Source organism: Triturus cristatus, chromosome 4_1 (assembly GCF_964204655.1).
Source record: "Triturus cristatus chromosome 4_1, aTriCri1.1, whole genome shotgun sequence".
Classification (NCBI taxonomy): Eukaryota; Metazoa; Chordata; class Amphibia; order Caudata; family Salamandridae; genus Triturus; species Triturus cristatus.
In genome coordinates this window covers 234,182,526-234,203,070 of record NC_140585.1, presented here as the reverse complement: position 1 = coordinate 234,203,070, position 20,545 = coordinate 234,182,526, and the positions used below count along the sequence as shown (strand labels likewise).

The 20,545-nt window shown below is 44.0% G+C and overlaps 1 protein-coding gene and 1 long non-coding RNA gene across 2 annotated transcripts in view; one reads left to right on the top strand and one right to left on the bottom strand.

Moving 5' to 3' along the window:
• LOC146854178 (uncharacterized) overlaps positions 1-20,545 on the top strand; it is a 265,426-nt gene that overhangs the window by 132,847 nt on the left and 112,034 nt on the right. The window contains exon 2 of the long non-coding RNA XR_014981167.1: positions 11,360-11,469. This is a non-coding gene — a long non-coding RNA (uncharacterized LOC146854178). The remainder of the gene's footprint in view (positions 1-11,359; positions 11,470-20,545) is intronic.
• The window catches only part of LOC146854179 (aldo-keto reductase family 1 member B1-like), a 217,432-nt gene that overhangs the window by 163,898 nt on the left and 32,989 nt on the right, over positions 1-20,545 (bottom strand). The window lies entirely within an intron of this gene.

The window sequence follows — 20,545 nt, the reverse complement described above, 5'->3', positions numbered from 1 at the left end:
CTATACTCCTATGCTGACGACACTCAAATTATCTTTTCGCTATCTTCTTCCAAAGACACCTCGATATCTTCCTTAAAGAGTGGTCTGCTTCAAGTCTTGGAATGGATGAATACCAATTGCCTAAAATTAAACGGGGATAAAACGGAGGTCCTCATTCTGGGCAAAGATAAACATCTCTGGAACCATTCCCATTGGCCCCAAGAAATGGGTTCATTTCCTCAGCCGGTAGCTCAAGCCCGCAACTTAGGGTTCATTATTGATAGCCAACTCTCTATGCGGCAACAAGCAGTGAGTACTGTTGGCATATGTTTTTCCATACTGAGATGGTTGCGTAAGATAATTTGGATGCTCCCTCCCTCTACACAAAGAATAGTAGTCCAATCCCTTGTTATTTCCCGTTTGGACTACGGGAACATACTTTATTTAGGTTGTAATAAGGAACTCCTAAAAAGGCTGCAAATGGTCCAAAATTCTGCAGCGCGCCTTCTCTGCCATATTGCAAGGAAAACTTCGGTCACTCCTTTTCTCCATAATCTTCATTGGCTCTGCATTGGTAACCGTATCAAGTTCAAAGCTCTCTGTCATATTTTTAAAATAAAGCAAGGAGCAGCTCCAGTATATTTACGCAAACTCATCCGCCCTTACACGCCGCATCACGCTCTGCGTTCTTCTACTCTGGGTAACTTGACACTCCCCAGATTTAAATTGACTAGAATGGGCGGACGCTCCTTCTCTTACCTCGGACCTAAACTTTGGAATTCTCTTCCTAACCATGTGAAACAGGAACCTTCCTACCTGAAATTCCGTCGAGACATTAAGACCTGGCTCTTCATCCAGCAATTGGTTTAGTTACTTAGTCTAAATTGGGACTCGTTTGCGCCGGGAAACCCTGAATAGGGTAGCTGAGCGCCTAACAAATTCAATAATAATAATAATAATAATAATCTGTGTGCAGATGTGAACCTTGTACAACATGAAAAGATTTGACCAGTTGCCTTACTTTAGCATACTAAGGTAGTGGTTCTAAACAAAAAAAACATAAAAGAAGTAAACACCAAACAAACACTCAAATTACAAAATATTTTATTAACTCACAACTAACTCAGAATTTTAATTTTAATGGGAAAATTGGTGCTTTATCTCAGCAACTGTTTTTTCAATATTTGGTTTTATTTTTGAAAGTTGAATCCTAAGGTAAGATTCAATAGATCTCAAGCATTTCCTGTATTCACTTTTTATGTGAAAAAGATCTGAGTGGAAGTAAAACCTTCAGGACTTTGTATGATAATCTGGAATAATGTGTCCATGCATGCAGCCTAAAATGTTCCTTGATTTGAAGTTATTGTGCACTATCTGTAGAGATTTCAGTCAGGCCATTTTCTTCAGCTGCTGCTAGCCCCGTTAAACTGTCAATGAGTACATTAAAAAATATTTGTTCCATGTTTTTATTTCCTCTGGAAGTGTTTAGTACTCACAAAAATTACATTGCATACCTTGCAGATGCTAGATTAAAATAATCCCAATACTTTGTTTGATAATTCATCATCAGTATATTTCCGGAGGGTCTTCAGGTTTTTGAATGAATCAAAATTACTTTTTGATAATACGATGAGCCCACAATTCCAGCTCTTTGATCATTGCCTCAGTCTTGTCTTCAACATTAAACATTGTCATATAAGCACTCGGTTAGTGCAAAAGGATGCATTACATGTCCCCAAACTGCACTGGTTCTGAAAGTTAGATTTACAATCTGCAAGAAGATTTTAAAACTATGTCAGCACAGAATGTATGAAACAGACAGAGGACACAACTAAATCATATTCACAGATATGACATTCCTGTGACTGCTTTATGTAGATGTTCACATACATGGATTTGCAAGAACATCTACCCTTCCTACAACTCTAACATCGTATGAACAAGAACTAGTTTCCGATGTTTTCAGAAATCATAGTGCAGCAGGGAAAATTGTTTCTATTTCCCAGTTTTATGATAGTTATAGTAGACCTGGTAGCAATGCTTGAAATGCAAATACAGAAGAGCTGGTAATTACTATCCCACAGTACTTTATTACTGTCTTGCTAATGAGAAGTGACTCTACTCCCTCATTTAAATGTACTGAACCCTTCTGAGAAATGAAAGTTCTCTCCCTTTTAAGTTAAAGTGCAGGTACTCAATGCCTGCCCATACATAGCAGGGGAAGAAGGTTAAGATTGAGTCCAAGAACATTCAACCCCCCACAAATAAATGCAGAAGGCAGAATAAACCACTGGACTGTGCTAGAGGGACCAAGATTGCAAGGATGACATTTCTCTCACTTTTGTAAGCGACTCAATCAACACGGGTTGGTTCACTGACATGAGACACAGACAAAGTGCTAGAGATTCAGCACCCAAGGCTCAATTCTTTTTCCACTGTGTTTTCTATATAGTGATGTATTTGGAATTAAAATGGTTGAACACAAAGAGAAAGATGTGCATTGAAGCACATACAACAATATATGAATACAAGCAGTGAGTATGACAATCAAAGGAGGAGACAGACCTTTCAAATAGTAAACTTGTATGTCCCTCTTTGTATGAGAAAAAAGTTATTAACTGTGGATCAAAACAAGTACAGGGGGCTTGCTGTACCCCTCTAATCCTTTGCAAAGTTAAACAGATCCCTCCCATTCAAGCCCTTTGTGAGGAACGCTGACAGGCGAAGACATGTCTGCTTCAGATCTGACTGATTAGGAGTTCCCATTTACGGGATTACTCTAAAATTTGACAAAAGTGCCTCCTTTTCAAGGGATATTTACAGATTGAATGATGGGACCATGGATGAGCACTGGAGTTTGTGACAATGGCATTGTTATTTTCCATTACAGAAAAATACAGAAATAACATATAAACATAATCCTGTGTATTTATGTGCCATTTCTATAGCGTAAAACTAGCTGGAAAGGCAGCAGAGTTCTGTGCAGGGTCAAAGGTAGGCAGTCAATGAGTTTTAGGAGAGGTAGCTGGTTATTGGATTGTTAATGCTTTGAGATGTAGTGTTCTTTAAAGAGGCGTGTCTTCAACTCTTTGCTAAATGGAAGCAGCATTTGGTGGTGCTTATGGATACAGGGATGTTTGTTCCTAAGTCTTGGGTGCGTAGATGTAAAAGGCCTGTCTTGGCCATTAGTAAGAAAAAAACAGGCTGAACAATCTCTCATGTCTTAATAAGTGTCACATCCATAATACATTCACCAGAGGTTTATTGCTGTGGCAGTGTGCGCTAAAACAGAAGCATCCAAAGACATTGCTTAGGGAGTGAACCTAAGATGTGTTTCTCTGTAGGAGGAAGCAGCAACAAACTAGACAGGGTCACCTGCACTGTTAAAACATGGTAATATTCCAAACCAAAAAGCAATATCAATTTGCAGTAAATAACATCATAGCACTTAATACTGTGTTTCAGCAGTTTCTATGCACTATATCTGACAGGCTTTATAGTCTTCAAATTAATGGTACTCCATTTAGCGACTTTGGAAGTATTGAACACTGAGGTGGCCTGCCTACTGTCGACTACAGCCCATGGCCTGCTTACTACAGAAGGTGGTGTTTTAGGTTACTGAGCTATCTTGATTACTGTGCTAGTTATTTCCAAAATATATTTTGCAAGCGTTTTGTTTTTTAAAAATTCTTTTTATTAGTTACAAATTAAACTTGCAATAACACGGTTACATATTAAAGTCTTGTTATACAAATCCCGCTTCACGTTACATTGATTCCTCCATAAAGGTTCTATAGTTAATACAGTGAGATTATGAGACGACATCCGACCTGATTCTCCACTCACATAGATAGTTTGAGTCTATTTAGGATTCGACCTGAGGTGGAGTACAAATGTTTCCTCTATAAACGTTCCACATAACAAGAGTTTTTAACCATAAATACTTTCATTTGGTATTATAAATACATACAATAAAATAAAACACATTGTCGACTGTAATAAGTGGATGGAGCCAAATGCCAGTTAGATTTCCATGTAGATTTATTGTAGATATTGTAGATCAGGAATCATAACATGGAGTAGTACAAGATTAGATGTAGAGTAGGTCTTCTCTACAGAGCCCCACCAGGAGCAGCTTCCTTGCTGCTCAGCCCCATTCTCTCAACTGACACTCCACACACAGTCATACCAGCATTCTGTGATCTCACCACACATACCAACATTCCAAGAACATCCACCCTGGCTGAGCAGCAAGGTAGGGCAGCAGGAAAGGTGCAGTACACTTAATACCGGTATATTACACACCTTCCCCCTTTAATAATGAACAACAAAAGAATTATGTGAGCAGAAGCAAAAGAATTAAGTGAGCAGAAAGCATAGTAAATGCATAACTAAATATAGCAGTAAAACATTGCATTAATTTAACAAAAATGGCATAACACAGCTCTTCTCCTTTAAAGAACAGCAAAAAGGATAAACAAAAGTAAGCATAGTAAATATTAACGTATGCAATCAATCCAAAACGGAATGCATTAAATTAATTAGCTACACACCACACCTCTTCCTCCTTTACGAGCAAAAGAAGAATGGACGTAATGCCCATTTCGCATTACAAACCAAAATATGGGTACACTGCCCATTGCGCAATACAAAACAAAATATGGGTACACTGCCCATTGCGCATTACAAACCTAAATATGGGTACACTGCCCATTGCGCATTACTAACCTAAATATGGGTACACTGCCAATTGCGCATTACAAACCTAAATATGGGTACACTGCCCATTGCACATTACAAACCTAAATATGGGTACACTGCCCATTGCGCAATACAAAACAAAATATGGGTACACTGCCTATTGCGCCATACAAACCTAAATATGGGTACACTGCCCATTGCGCATTACTAACCTAAATATGGGTACACTGTCCATTGCGCATTACAAACCTAAATATGGGTACACTGCCCATTGCACATTACAAACCTAAATATGGGTGCACTGCCCATTGCGCATTACAAACCTAAATATGGGTACACTGCCCATTGCACATTACAACTAAAGAGTAGGTACACTGCCCATTGCGCATTACAAACCTAAATATGGGTACACTGCCCATTGCGCATTACTAACCTAAATATGGGTACACTGCCCATTGCGCTTTACAAACCTAAATATGGGTACACTGCCCATTGCACATTACAAACCTAAATATGGGTGCACTGCCCATTGCGCATAACAAACCAAAATATGGATACACTGCCCATTGCACATAACAAACTAAAATATGGATTCACTGCCCATTGCGCAGTACAAACCTAAATATGGGTACGCTGCCCATTGCGCATTACAACTAAAGTGGAAATATGGATACTCTGGCCATTGCGCACATCCAAATAAAATATGGGTGCTACCCACTGCACACTTCAACTTTATGCATAAACTAGAGGTAAACCACAATCCACACAGCTAAATAAAATTGTAAAGGGGTAGTGAGATAGTAACACCAATGCAAGGCACAAAAGGAAAACCGTGTAGGGTAGAATCAGTGTATAGGGTGTGCACTACCCGCGCTGTAGGTTAAAATAGAGTGTATGGAGACCAGCTTCAAAACACCGAATACCCTAAAGAAAACAAATCATAGCCTACTACCCTGAAAATATCTAGATCGCGAAAATCAATAAATAAAGATTTCGCTTAGTGAATGCAATGTGAGCAAATACACCACTAAAGTATGAATAAATAGCATACTGACATAGTGCGCATAATACATGACAAAAGTCACTCAGGTATTTACATTAATTTTGAATTAGCAAGGCAGACAAGGAGAGCTAGGAACAAAAATGAATGCAGCATCATCAAAGAAGAACTTAAAGTGAAATAGACGAACGGATGCAGTTCGAAGCGTTTGGGTGCAATCTCCCTCGAAGAAGTACTGGATCAAGTACAGCAGTAGGTTCCATCCAAAAGAAAAGTTATTAATAGTATTCGGGAATCATCCGCTTTCAGTCCTCAAGGTAACGTTGTAATGGACGTGGTTGGCAATTTGACACTTAAAGCCGGGCACAGCATTGTGCATAGATGATGCCAGCCGCAAGATGGCGGCACGTTCAGCACGGCATGCAGTATGGCTCACGGCACATCCGTGCACCAAGTGTCTTGCAGGAGCCGTCGGTGACGAAGGGATCACCACGTTGAAGATTATCCAACGAGCACAATGAAGGATCCAAGACGTCACAGAGCACAGCAGCTTCGCTGAATACTGCAAGGCGGTAAGGCTGCATGCGCAGTGACAATCATGCACGCTCAGGGTGGGCGCGCGGTGCGGTAAATTCAAATAGGTCGTTGAACTGACAATTGTATAGGGGATGGTTGGGGCCCATAAGTAAATCAAAATGGACTTACCCACAAATGTCCGCAACAACACATTGTGCACCGGAAAAGTCACAAGTGCCACAGAGACACTCACAGATGCGAGGGTCTCACAGTAAAACAAACATTTCATCTGATGCCGTCTCAGGGTTCCCAACAGTACCACGCTAACATCACAAAGTACTCTCCTCAAAGAATGTGACAGAACGTTTGTCCGCTGGTGTCTCCTGTATACACAGTTTGTATATGTATACGCTGCAAGTCTCTGTGGTTGACGGTCGAAGAAAACATTGTAAGATTTCATGGTCTGTCAATCCCAAATAAAGTTGAGAAGCACTGATTACACAAAGTGTAGAGACCATCCATAGGCAGGAAGACAGCAGTGAAAGACTCGGTGCAACCAGAGCGAAGCTCTGAGAGTTCTCCCTGACGTTCACAGGACATTAAATAGTAGTAGTAGCAGCCAGGAACTAGCACACTTCAGATGTGTGCAGGCAGGAACTGGCACGCTGAGATTGGGGGCGACCGATGGAAGATCACTGGTGGGGCTCACCGGGTGCCAGTATGCCTTTTAAATGCGTAGCTGAAGTTGAAAGAAACTCCTACCATGGGGTTGCTTCCAGCTTTTCAAAATTACTGTAGACCATCAGGTGGCAAGGCAGGTTCTCTCCGGATCGTCGCCAAATGTGATAAGTGGATGGAGCCATATGCCAGTTAGATTTCCATGTAGATTTATTGTAGATATTGTCGATCAGGAATCATAACATGGAGTAGTACACGATTAGATGTAGAGTAGGTCTTCTCTACAGAGCCCCACCAGGAGCAGCTTCCTAGCTGCTCAGCCCCATTCTCTCAACTGACACTCCGCACACAGTCATACCAGCATTCTATGATCTCACCACACATATCAACATTCCAAGAACATCCACACTGGCTGAGCAGCAAGGTAGGGCAGCAGGAAAGGTGCAGTACACTCAATACCAGTATACTACATCGACATAGCTCAGTGGGTTAAGAAATGTCTTTACAGTCTTGTTACATCAGCTGTTGAAATACCACAGGAGCCACTGGATAGTGAGAACAGCTTTATTCACGCTCCACAGGATACACCTCAGCGACAGCTTGCCGCTGTCAACTGCCGTGCCTCAGAGGAGCTCCGAGTAGATCGTCCTGGCACCAACATTCCAAATACATCGTCAGACCCCTATGACAATGGATGATCTGACAAGACCATTACAATGGAAACCAGGGGGGAGGGAAAGGGAGGAATAGAGTTCACTTAGATGGGAAGATACCACACATCCCCCTTCTTTATAGCTTTAGGTCCCCAGATGATAAAACAGTACGAACACAGACCCACACAGGGGACAACATAAACCATAAAATTCAGGTGGTGGTGACTACAAAGTCTTTGAGAAAGATTGGACGGCATGTTTTCCTCCCACTTGACCTAATGGGATTTCCGACCCTTTCTCTATGAGGTGTTACAGGTGCGCTGACTCTTACAGGTGGCCCTTTACTGTCATCCTCCTCTGTGGTCACACTTTCTCCAGGAGTGATGCGCCTTGCAACTATTCCCACGTTTCAAATTCTCCCATCTTGGGTTTTCACCGCATTTTTGAAGATTTTCACAATTTCCATTGGTTCTGGGAATTCTGACCATTTTGCCCTCCCAGTGGGGGGGTTTGACCTTGGCCAGATCACCTACTTTGAAGTGCACATCTCTTACTCCATGTATTCTCTCATATCTGGCTTTACTTTCAGCTTGTAACTTATGTTCTCTTTCTCTCTGTTTTTTGTTTTTAGTGAAGTCTACCCGCCCCTTATGCCACTTCATCCACCTTGGTACCAATGTAGAATTGGGCTTCCTCGCCTTCATCAACTCAAAGGGTGTTACATTGGTAGTTTGGTGTGGTGTCAGGCGATACGCTTCCAAACCTTTCATAACTTCTCTCCAACCAAGCCCACTGGCCTTGGCTAGCTGGATGCCCTCCTTGATAGTTCTATTCAACCTTTCTACCATCCCGCTGGCCTCTGGGTGATAGAGAGCACTCAACTTGTGACGTATCCCATTGCAATGCAGGAACTCTTTCATTTCTTGAGAGCAGAATTGGACCTCGTTATCTGTTGGTATGGAGCTGGGTAAACCCTACCTCAGGAATACCTCTACTAGAAAACGAATTACTGCCTAGGTGTTGATCTCTGAGACAAATTTCAGTTCAGGCCAACGGGTGAAAAGATCTACTAGTACTAGGATGTACAATGATTGTTTCTCCCCTGACAGCAGACCTATTATGTCTAAGGCTATATATATCCAGAGGCTCTCAGGTGATGATCTACAAAGCAGGGGTGGCGTGTGGAGCACGGCAAACACTCCCTGATCATCCTTTCTACGGCTAAATCCATGTTAGGCCACCAAAAGTCTAAGCCAAGTCTCTGCTTTGTCTTGGTAATCTCCAAATGTCCTTCATGGGCCAGGTCGACAAGTTTGTCTTTCAAGGATTTGGAAGGAATTAACTTGGTGCCCCTAAAAAGACACAGATCCACTATGGACAGTTCCTCTCTTACCATCCAAAATGGTTTGAGCTGTTCATCATGTCTTTCCTGACCTGTCCACCCTTTTCTTGTGTTCTCCCACACCCTCTGTAACAATATATCCAACTCAAATTCTTCCTTCCACTGTGTCTCATCGACTGCACCCTGGGTGATTACACATACCCCTTCCAGTTGGGAGTCTATGTTTTCTTCTTCTTGGGATGTGACCTTCACGTCCTCCTCTTTTGGTTCCTCAACCAGGCGAGAGAGACAATCTGCTGCATAGTTTCTCACTCCTGGGACATATTCCACCCCAAAAGTATATTCCTGGAGGCCAACACCCACCTCCTGATTCTACTTGAGATGGAATCTAACCCTTTCTTAGTAAATATTTCTGTGAGAGGTTTGTGGTCAGTCCTCACAGATAATCTTGGCCCCCAAATGAAATTTCTGAACTTGTTGACTGCCCAGTGTACAGCCAATGCCTCCTTCTTGATCACAGAATAGTTATTTTCAGCTTGTTTCAATGAATGAGATGCAAACGCAATGGTTTCGTCACCCATCTGTCCTATTTGTACCATTACAGCGCCAAGGCCTTTAGAACGGGCATCAGTTGTTATTATTGTTTGTCTACCAGGTATGACCGCCTTCAGATTTGGAGCCGAAGCTAATGCAGCCTTGGTGTCCTCAAATTCTGCCTGACGCTTCTCACAAAAATCAAATTGAACCCCATTTTTTAATAAGGTGCCAATGTGGTAAGTTCTTTTTTGCAAAATGATGGACAAACTTGCTGTAAAATTTTAGCATCCCTAGAAAGGACTTGACCTCTTCTTTAGTCTAGAGGTTGCCAGATTCATGATGGAGTCTTTAAGCTCAGCCTTGGGTAGTATACCTTCTGCTGTTATCTTGTGTCCCAAGTAGTCTATTTCCTGGCTGCCAATTTTGCATTTCTCCCTTCTTACTGTGAGTCCCTGCTCACTGAACCTCTTTAACACTTGTTTGATTTTGTGGTCATGTTGTTCCTTTTGTCCCCAAAGATGAACACGTCGTCCTGGTAGCAGAACACCCCTGTGATCACTTGGAGCATGCTGCTCATTATTCTTTGGAAAACAGCAGATGGAGACACAAGTCCAAACGGCATGCGTTTGAACTTGTATGCCTCCATGGGAGTAATGAATGCTGTTAGTTCTTGGGGCTCTGGGTGTAGTTTGACCTGATAATAGGCAGACGTCAGGTCCAACGTGGAAAAGACCTTGCCTCCTGCCACCTTGGTCATCATCTCTGTGATGTTGGGTAGTGGGTAGTTTTCCACCACTACCTCCTTGTTCAGTGCTCTTAGGTCTATACAGAGGCCTCAGCACTTTTCTTGGCCCCCACAACTGGGGCCAACCACTCTGTCGCTACTACTGGTTCGATTACTCCTAGACTGCACAGTCTCTCCAATTCTTTTCTGACTGCTTCATGCATGTATAAGGGGGATAAGTGCAGGCTCCTTTCCTTGGCTGATACTGGGTGTGAGTTTTCCCTCATCTTAATCTTATGTACATAGTATCTTAAACACCCCAGTTGCTCCGTAAATACCTCAGGGAACTCTTTTTCTACACTCACTGATGATTTATCTATGCTCTGGATTAGAATTTGAGGATCTTTGTTGTGGGTTAAAATATATTCCAAGATCCTTTTGTGCCGGCCACCCCAGGATATTGTCACCTTTATGTGAAACAGACACTTTGGTAACCGTGTATCTGTCCTTGTACACTAAGTTTCTCCGAAAGTACCCCAACGTCTGTATGGGTTGCCCACCATACCCTCCTGGTTTGATATCCATTTTATACAACTTGTTCTGACATTTAAACATTTTTTCAAACGTGACCTCAACAATTATTGTCAACTTTGAACATGAGTCAAACATAGCTTCTACATTTTGGCCCATAATGTTTATTACATCCTTAGGATTGCTCGGATCCCCTTCCTTTATCTGTAAAATGATCTCATCACACACTTGTGCTACCCCACCTTTGGTATACTTCCTGCTACTTTGATTACTTCTGCAGCAAACCCTGAAATGACCTTTTTTCAACACTTATTGTATATTACCTTTAAGGCCAGACAATCCTTGTTGTTGGCCATATGTCCCATTTTCCCACATCTGTAGCAAGTGCCTAAAGTCCAAATACTGTCCGGGACTTGTAAAGGAAAAGTAGGGTAGGGTAAACTGTATTTGAAATGTACTAGCAGTTTGTTTCCTCTGTGCATACAATAATCTAATTCCAGAACTCCAAATACTGTCCGGACCTGTAAAGGAAAAGTGGGTTAGCATAAACAGTAGTTAAAATGTATTAGCAGTTTGTATATTTTAAACATATAATAGTCTAAATCCAGTAGATGGCGGTGTGCTACAAAAAAGGCTGACAAGACTGCAAGCATATTCTCCTTGAAATTCATGTCGGACACTCTTCTTTGCCTCTACAGCAGGGAGCCTTCCTGAGGAAACTGGCTGAGGAGAAAATATGCAGAGGCTGGCCTGGCTCTTTACAAGTTGCTCCACTCCACATGCTGAACAGCTCCTAACCAGCACACAGGTCAGAAAGAGACTTTTCTTCTTTCTATATATATATTTTTAAGTGAATTTCCCTTTACTTTCCTGGTCTCATTAGGTCGAGCATTCGAGCCCTCTTGTATATACTTTAGTATATACTTGTATGTACTTTGTGGGCTCTGGAGATCAGCCCTAGAACTTCTCTGCTTCCACTTAGAGACTTTTTTTCTTTTCAACTGCCTCTATTTAACTGTCTTGATAGAAATTGACCAGCAGAGGACAGTAAAATACCAGAATTGCTTTCTGCTTAGGGACTTTATTTTTTTTATTTTTCTGGCAACTGCCTCTATTTAACTTTCTTGATAGAAAACGACCAGCAGAGGTCAGTAAAATACCAGAATCACTTGAGCATTCTCTAGATTCCAGTCCATAGAAATTGTCTTCCACAAGCACCCATAGACAATAATATTTTTTTTTCAAATCTTGTATTTTCAGTGATAGGACGAGCGAAGGCCCTGCTTTAATATTAAAAACAGAGCTTCGGACTATACCATTTCCCGCTGAAAGGCAATATTTCTCTCCATGTGTTCCTATACCTGGCGTGTCACGCAGTTTGGTGCTTACTTTCCCTCCATGTTAAAGAACAGCAGATGTTTCAGCACCCAGGTTAATGTTCTGCATAGCTAAATACATATAAGGACCCAAAGGCGAGACCGATTGCATTGCAAATGCTTGCTTTGGGGCACAGGCTGCTTTCTGCTGCAGTCTCCCCTCACACTGAAGAATGACCGGAAGGGTACACTAGAAATGCTGGCACTTCCCCACCTCAGAACAGTGCCGAATCAAGACGCAGCCAGGCAGTTCCTCTTACAGCAATGTCACTGGGCGCCAGAACAAGCAGTGCTTGAAATTAGGTTTAGCTCATTTCATACCGGCAAACTTTGTCTGTCTTTTTCTCGACAAGGTGCTTGGATGTGAATGAGCTGACGAAGCCCGACACTCCCTATTGTTCTTGATACATTCCTTGCACAGGCACGCCCTCAAAAGGGCTTTATCATTCGCTTGTTTTCCAGAAAGTCATGAAAATGTCACAGGGGGAGCTAGAATTTGACACCCGGTACTACCGTACACACACTGATAGCAGAGGGTGCAGAGCTGTACCCACTCTGAGCTCCTCTCTCTGCTCCGACTGAAACGATAGAAGCAGGCAGTAATAGTTGGCAGGAGCCAGGGACACTTGAGCACATTTATGACTGTGCCACCATACCTTGGGAGCTTATTTGTAGCGACCAGAAAGTCATTCAAGCCTGCTAATTACTCACGAACAGCCCACAGCCAGGGCCGGACTGGGAACCAAAACCGGCCCCTGGCAAAGTACTCGGCCGGCCGCCTCCCCCCGGGAGGGGGGTACGGTTGGTGCCGCCGAGCTCTTTGCCAGGGCCGGTTTTCGGCCGATTTGGTTACAGGGCCGATTTTGCAGCTATGCTGCAAAAACGGCCCTGTAACAAAATCGGCCCCCAGGGGCCCAAAACTGCCCCCCACCCGTGCGGCGCACGGGGGGATTGCCAGGTGCCCGCTACGGCCAGTCCGGCCCTGCCCACAGCCGTAGAAGTCCCTTTTTTCAGCACACGCGCTGAGGTGCTCCTCTTCTCCTAGTGATCCTGAGGTGGGCTCCGCATCCCATCTTCTGTCGCCAGTGTTACATCAGATGTTGAAATTCCACAGGAGCCACTGGAGAGTGAGAACAGCTTATTCACGCTCCACGGGATACACCTCAGCCACAGCTTGCCGCTGTCAACTGCCGTGCCTCAGAGGAGCTCTGAGTAGAATGTCCTGGCACCAACATTCTAAATACCTCGTCAGACCCCTAGGACCAAGGCTTTAAGTGGGCCGGGTCTCACCGGTGCTGAGCACTGCCAGTTTTTGAAAGCAGGCCTTGAAACGGGTCTCTATCGGGCTCTGTTTTGTGCCCTGGCACAGGCGGTCCGTTTTTTTCCAGACTGCAGTGACAGCAGGCACATCCATGGGTGCGTGCTAACCCTGCTCACTTATCACTAGTGGAGAAGTTACGGCATGAAGTCATGCAAGGTGAGCGTTGTAGGGGAAGGGAAATCTTTTAAAGAGTTATTTTCTCTCCGGATTTCCCTTCCCTTTCTGAAATTCAGGAGGAGCAACATTGTCATGGTGTCACCATGGCTTTAAGTGAAAGCTTTTTCAATATTATATGCAAGCCAGAGTTGGTGCTTATTTATTTATTACAACTAACAACCATTGACAAAGCCAATAGTCCTGATTTGTTGCAGGTATGATGTTACTTGTTATATCATATATCTGGATGCAATGACAGAAACAGCAAAATACAAGTCGAGCGGCACACTATTCTAAGCACAGATTTTTAGCTCACGTGTTTTTAAGCCATGCCCTAATTACATGGGCCACGCCCCTTTGAGAGACCCCCCCAGTATTTTCATCCCACTTAAAGCCCTGCCTATGACAATCGATGATCTGGTGAGACCATTAAGATGGAAAACAGGGGGGAGGGAAAGGGAGGAATAGAGTTCACTTAGAGGGGAAGATACCACAAGTCTGTATATAGCCTGCATGTCACAGGAAGTCCCATATAGTGAAAGCAGTGTACATAAAAGTAACATTCTTAAGTTAAACGTATTTTTGTTTAAAGTACAGAACTTGAAAAACAGAATGGAACTGGCTGATGGCTACTGCATTGGTGGGTACATTCCTTTCCATGGACAAACTTAGGAGAATTGAAGGCTGCTTGTATATCTTGACTATGTATCCTTAGAAGAGACTCTTGACCCAGTCAAGCCTGCTTAGATGGGATTTTATAATAAGCATGCAGATAAGTTGCCAGACTAAAGCCAATGCCCATAACTGCATTTGGCAGCAACTTAAACACTCACCATTTGTGGAGGTGAGTGAGCCACTGAAATCTCGAGCTGGAAGCCTGGCTCTGGCTCAGCACAGAGTATATACCTTTTTTTCGCATGCGCTTACAACGTATGCCATAACAACGCGGTCATTACAATGACCATGTTGTTTTTTTGCATACCGTTACAACGCAAGTCGGAACAACGACTTGCTGTAGGGGGCTCTGGATGTTGGAATAGTATAATTTACTCTTCCAACTCCAGTCTGTGCGGTAAATCCAACACCTTCTTCCCCCTTAACGCAACTCGCAACTTGCGTTGTAACGGTATGCGAAATAACAATGCGGTCATTGTAACGACCGCATTGATATGGCATGCGTAGTTCCGCTTGCGAACTAAATGCTGTTTACCCTCAGCACAAGCTTCTATAGGAATCTCAAGTCTAAAACAAGCCGAGCTTTCTGTGGCTGGCGATGTAGCCTTGTGGCTATAGCTGCTGACCATGTGTCATGGAGAATTGGGTTTCATGTTTGAAGACAGTGCAGAAATTACTAGTAAATTACAGTAAATAGTAAGGGAGAAAAATATAAAACAGTGAGTGAGTTGGTGGCAGGGTAAGAGGAAATCAGCCGATTTCCGGTACCCAGGCAAGTGACTTAAAAGGTGACTTTTTGGTGCACGAAGGTAAGTGTTAACAAACAAGTCAGTAAGACATTTCATACTCCGACATTTCAATTTGCAATACAGTGGAGTTTAGAAATGGTTGTCAACCATTTCTAAACTCCACTTACTATTTACTGTAATTTACTAGTAATTTCTGCACTGTCTTCAAACATAAAACCCAATTTTTCATTGTACTAATTGTGGCATGGTATTTTACTCTACTTAAATGGGACCATTGTTCCTTTACAAAAATGTATCTACCCTCGGTCCCTTCTGACTCCTAGGGTCTCCTTGTTCCTTATACTCATGTGTCATGGAGAAGCAGCTTTGAATCCCAGCCTCAGCTAAGCATACTGTGAACCCTGGCAAATCTCACTGCTCTGTAAAAAACAAAGTGTACTTCACAGTCTGTGTCTTGTGTGAAGAGCTCTACTGTCCTTGGGCAAGGTTCACACTATGCAGAACTGCCCAAAATGTAGTAGGATTCTGCCTATCACCCACACTCTAGTCACATCCTGCATGAGTTCTGGACAACGCATTCATCTTTGATCTCAGAAAGAGATACCCTTCGACTGGCAGAATTGCAGTGTCAAACTGGAAGATCTGGGATCAATCCCAGCGTCCCCCCATGAATAAACTGTGTGATCCCAGGCAAATACTTTACTTTACCAAACCTCCTGTTTATTCATTATCCCATATGAGAGCGCCTTCAAGTACCTGTGTTGAGGATTTGCACTGTACAAAATTTTTTTGTGTTTGCTATAATAAGAATCTAGTCCACACATAGGGTACACATAACAAATGACTTGCCTCCTGGTTCACTAACAGCATTCTCATTAGGTGGGCTTTCCTTGTTAATCTGCCGGAACTCCCACCTCTAATCATTAGCGTCATGTACACACAGATTGATTATCAGCTGTACACAGAAGAGGATTTCAGTGGAGCCAGCACACGTGTTCATCGGGGGACAACGAGTCGGAACACAGCTTCTCACACACTCTATGGGCACCTTCCTATGCGGCACACACGAAACTGGATGGTCAAAGACATGTCCTATCACTATGCAGCTCTGAGATGCAGCCAAACAGTGATTGGCCATGATGTAATCCTTCCGCCACAGCGCTACATTTCAGCTATTTTATGCATGGCCAGCAAATAATGCTTGCCACAGAAGGTGGGGGGGACACATAGGGGGGATGAGGTGGGATGCTAGTGTGAAGCACTGCTGCTGCTTTTGTTACAGGGGGCCGATATTGCAGCACTGCTGATAAGCAGGTCCCACCGCTCCAAAGCTGGACCCCACCCTTCCAGTCCACTGGTAAAATGCCCAATGCCTGCTACGGCCAGTCCTGCCCTGAACCCTGCGCAGACTACTACTGTGGAATTCAGAGCCCTCATGATTGTTAATTCATTCTTACATCCCCATATATATGATCTGGGAAGGATGGAGTTTAGGGGTGGGGAGCAGGTTTTAGGGGTCTCAGTTGGGTGGAGTTTAGGTGTGATGAGGGACTTTAGGGTTCGGAGGTGGGCAGAGTTCATGGTGGTGAGCGGTTTTTATGGTTCAGGGATGAATGGAGGTAAGAGGCGGTGAGGATTTTTTAGGGGTAAGGAATGGGCACAGTGTACAGTGATGATATGTTTAAATGTGTCAGGGGTGGGTGGAATTTTGAGGCTGTGGCATTTTTCAGGGTCAAGGGAACAGTGGAATTTAGGGTGGTGAGGAATTTTTAGGTTTCAGGGATGGGTAGAGTTTTGGTGTAAAATGGGGTTCTTAAGGGATGCGGGATGCCTTTTAAAAGCATCAGTATTAACTGTTTTTCAGTTCAACATTTTTACATTTGAGATAATGTCCCCCTCACTCCCCGAGAATAAATTCCAAGAAAAATAATCCAATAAAACCACATACAACATCTTATGTGAAACTCAAGTGAGTCAGCCGATTCCATTAGACCTTTTACTGGAGCACCAAGGCAGAGAAGCCCAGTGGAGGTGAGCTGGGGGTATATCTACTGTGCAATGGGCCCTGGTGTAAGCAAGGTAAATTCTTCCACCACTGACCCAAGTCCCTGCGACTGACTGGATAGTAAAATAAAACCATTATTGGGTGCTTTGGGCATATATCCCCACAGGCCATAGTGCAACTGCACTTGCTACACTGTTGACAGCTATGCCCCACAGAGAAGCCTCTTATCTTGGGTCTCACAGCCATGGTCTGGTGCTGCGAGGCCCAGGGGAGGAGGCTTCCTCCTTTGGGCCATGCTTCATTGAACCATGGCTGCAAGGCGCAGGGGAAGATGGGCCATTCCTGGTCCTCGCAGTTCTGGATCATGACTGCCAGCTGCATGGGAGAGGGGTCTGTGGCACAGTAATGGCGCTAAAGCCCCTCATTTGTTTCAATCTGTTTTTGAAGCACCATAGCCCCTCATGCAAGCAAAGAATGCTGGACAGTAAAACAAAGGCATCATTTGGGTGCATTGGTCCATAACATCCCCAAACCCTGGGCCTATTGCACTTAATGCAATGTAGATGGCTACACCTCTGAGAAAGACTCCATCTCTTGGGCCTCTCAGGCATGGTCCAGCACTGAAAGTCCCATGCACAGGTGCCCCTCATCTGAGTGCCCAACCATGGCTGCGATGCTCAGAGAAGGAGGACATCTCATGGGCCTCACGGAACTGAAAGATAGTTGCTGTAGTGGTGCCATGTGCCCTAGAGCCTGTCCATGGCTGCACAATAAAATTCAGCCATAATATGGATTCATTGGGCACCTAACTACTCCAGCTACAAGGCCTAGGGTAGGTGTGCCCTCTCCCCTAGGCCTCTTGTCCATAATCTAATGCCGCAAGCCCAGGGTAGGGGAGCCCTCCTCCCTGACCTCCTTGCAGTGATCTATTGCTGCAAACCCAGGGAAGGGGGATCACATCCCCTGGGCCTCACCACTATGATACAGACCTGTGAGACCCAGGGGAAGGGTGTGTTTTCCCTGAGCCTCACATCTGTCGTCTAGCGCTGCAAGGCCTGAGGAAGTGTGGTCCTGTACCTCACAGCTATGGTCTTGTGTTGCAAAGCTCATTGGATGAGGCCCCACTACCCGTGGCCTCAAAGGTTTGGTCTAGCGCCGCAAGGCACTGGAGAAAAGAGTACCTTCCCTGGGTCTCACAGATATGACATCTCTTTGAATCCCAGGAGAGGGGTACCCCCTCCACTGGGCCCCACCGCCATGGTCTGACTCTGCGAGTCCCAGGCAGGGTGGGCAACTTTCCATTATCACTTCACTAACACTGTGCCCATGGAGACTCATTGTGTATGAGGAGACACTTTGCAAGTGCAGAGACATCAGAAGATGTTAATTGGGAAGCAGGGGCCTATGAGTCTGGTAGTGCATTTTTGGGGTTTCACTCTACATCCCCTTCCTCTAACTCATGCCATCATAAAAGATATAACTCGTTCAGAGATTGCGTTTATTAACGGGATCATTATTAATACTATATTTGAGGCCTTATCCTTTTACCATCTCCTGGACCAAGCCTTGACTGCTCGCTATTGCAATTTTTGAGCGAGAAGTTTAGAAAATGAACAACTCTGGTATCCATACTGAATTCAATAATCGTATGATTTGAAACACCAGTGGTAGATTTCAGTATTCACCCACTACTTACACACTGTTATAGGACTTGATCCAATGGGTACATGTTATCTACGGAACAGGGATATTTGACATCTAATCTCAGCTTTAGCACTTACCAAAAAATAAGCTGCAAATAAACATTGTTTTCTAAAGGGGAGAAGTGCCCACTCATATGCTATATTCACCAAAATGCAACTCAGTGGTACATCTGTAGCTTTTGTAGCAAGTATAATTGTGCTGTAGTCTTGGGTCTACTAATTTAACAAACTGTTTGATCCTGGGCAAATACAACTCTCCCTCTCCTTCAGTCTACTGATCTTACAATTTGTTAGCACTTGGAAATTGACTTAATGGAAGAAATGAACACCAAGTACATACAAGAACAGGATAGTTTCCCAACTTGATTTTCTTACCACATTCAAGGCTAGTTGCATCTTATTAGTCGAATGTTCTCCTGAAGCTGAATGGCGCAGGACCCTTCCTGTGCTGCAACCCCTCCATCCCAGCCACCTCTTTTGCACCTCATATAGGGATGAAATAGTGAGAGTGGCAGGGCACAAAATGTTGGACAATGGGTGCCCCACAGTGCCTGTCTGAGAGGCAAGGGGACAGGAGCCCTGGTTGCGTGACAAACCTGTATAATGTGTCTTGTTGCAATTCGGCCTGGGAGTGGGGGCTCCACTAGGTCTTGCAGCACTAAGCCATGGGTGCGAGGCCGAAGGTAGGGTCCACCATATGGCCCCAATTGTAACAGGACACTTATCGCTCTTTAATGGTTGGAGAGGGGCATAAGAGGATATGTGTGGGGAGGGATAAATGAGGGGAACCGTGGCCTGGCTGGGATGCACTGGCATGGGGCCGCTGTTGGTGGGCTGAGCGAAGTGAAATGCGCAGCTGCCCACATTGCCTAGTGCTGGCCCTGTGGACAACCTGGTTTTAGTCTAAATGAATAGGAAAACCACTTTAAAACAACAGACATATCAACCTATGTTGCATTTTGGTGAGTACATGATAGTGTTATCAAATTCAGGAGGAGGAAACGCTCAGACGGCTTGTCAGTATTGGAACCTGTAATGTGACGGTACACACAAATCTCTGCAGTTGGCACACTAACCCACTGGGCAGTACTGCAGAAACAAGAGCCAGCAAACCGCATGCTACACACATCTATGCAAAAGCTGCTTTAAGCCCCTGAGGTACCTTACAGATATCTGTACTCATGAACACTAGGCTATATACAGGTCTCAGTAGCAAGTACATTACCCCCCTGAGCTATGTTACTAATATTGAAACACAGTGACAGCAGATTACACACAGATCTCAGCAGCAAGCTCATTGAGCTATGTTACTGAAATACCTATGACCAACAGATTATATACAGATTTTCTGCAGCATGTGTGTAAAAGAAAAATCCTGACCGTAAGGAAGTTCGTGATAGGAGCCCGAAACCGAGTGTGAGCTAGTGTGTCTCACATGTTCTTGCTGTTTGACCTGACTGAGTTGAGTAGAAGCAGATTGAACATAGGCCAATGGTGCAAACCTTAAATAAAGGTTATGTTAAGAAGTTTTAATGCATGCTTCTACCACTGAGACTTGATGGAACTGCAGAGTCCGTATGGAGATTGCCTGCATTCAGAGGACAGATTTGGTGAAAAGGTACATCTTCAAGAGACACCGAAAGAAGCGACTCTTCATATAGTGCCTAAAGGTGAACAAGATTTTCCTGAGCGTGGAGATAAGGAGCTCCCCCTGCCAGGTATCCCTATTGGCACCATTGATTTAATATGTTAGAAGTCAAGAACAATCACTGGCACAGCCTTGAGCAGACCTACTGGCTTTCACAGTGATTTTTGCCAATGCTGTTAACTGTCATTGAAAGAGCTTATTTAAAGAGAAGCGACCTCGCAGCAAATACCGGCTGCTGCGCCTCCCAAAAT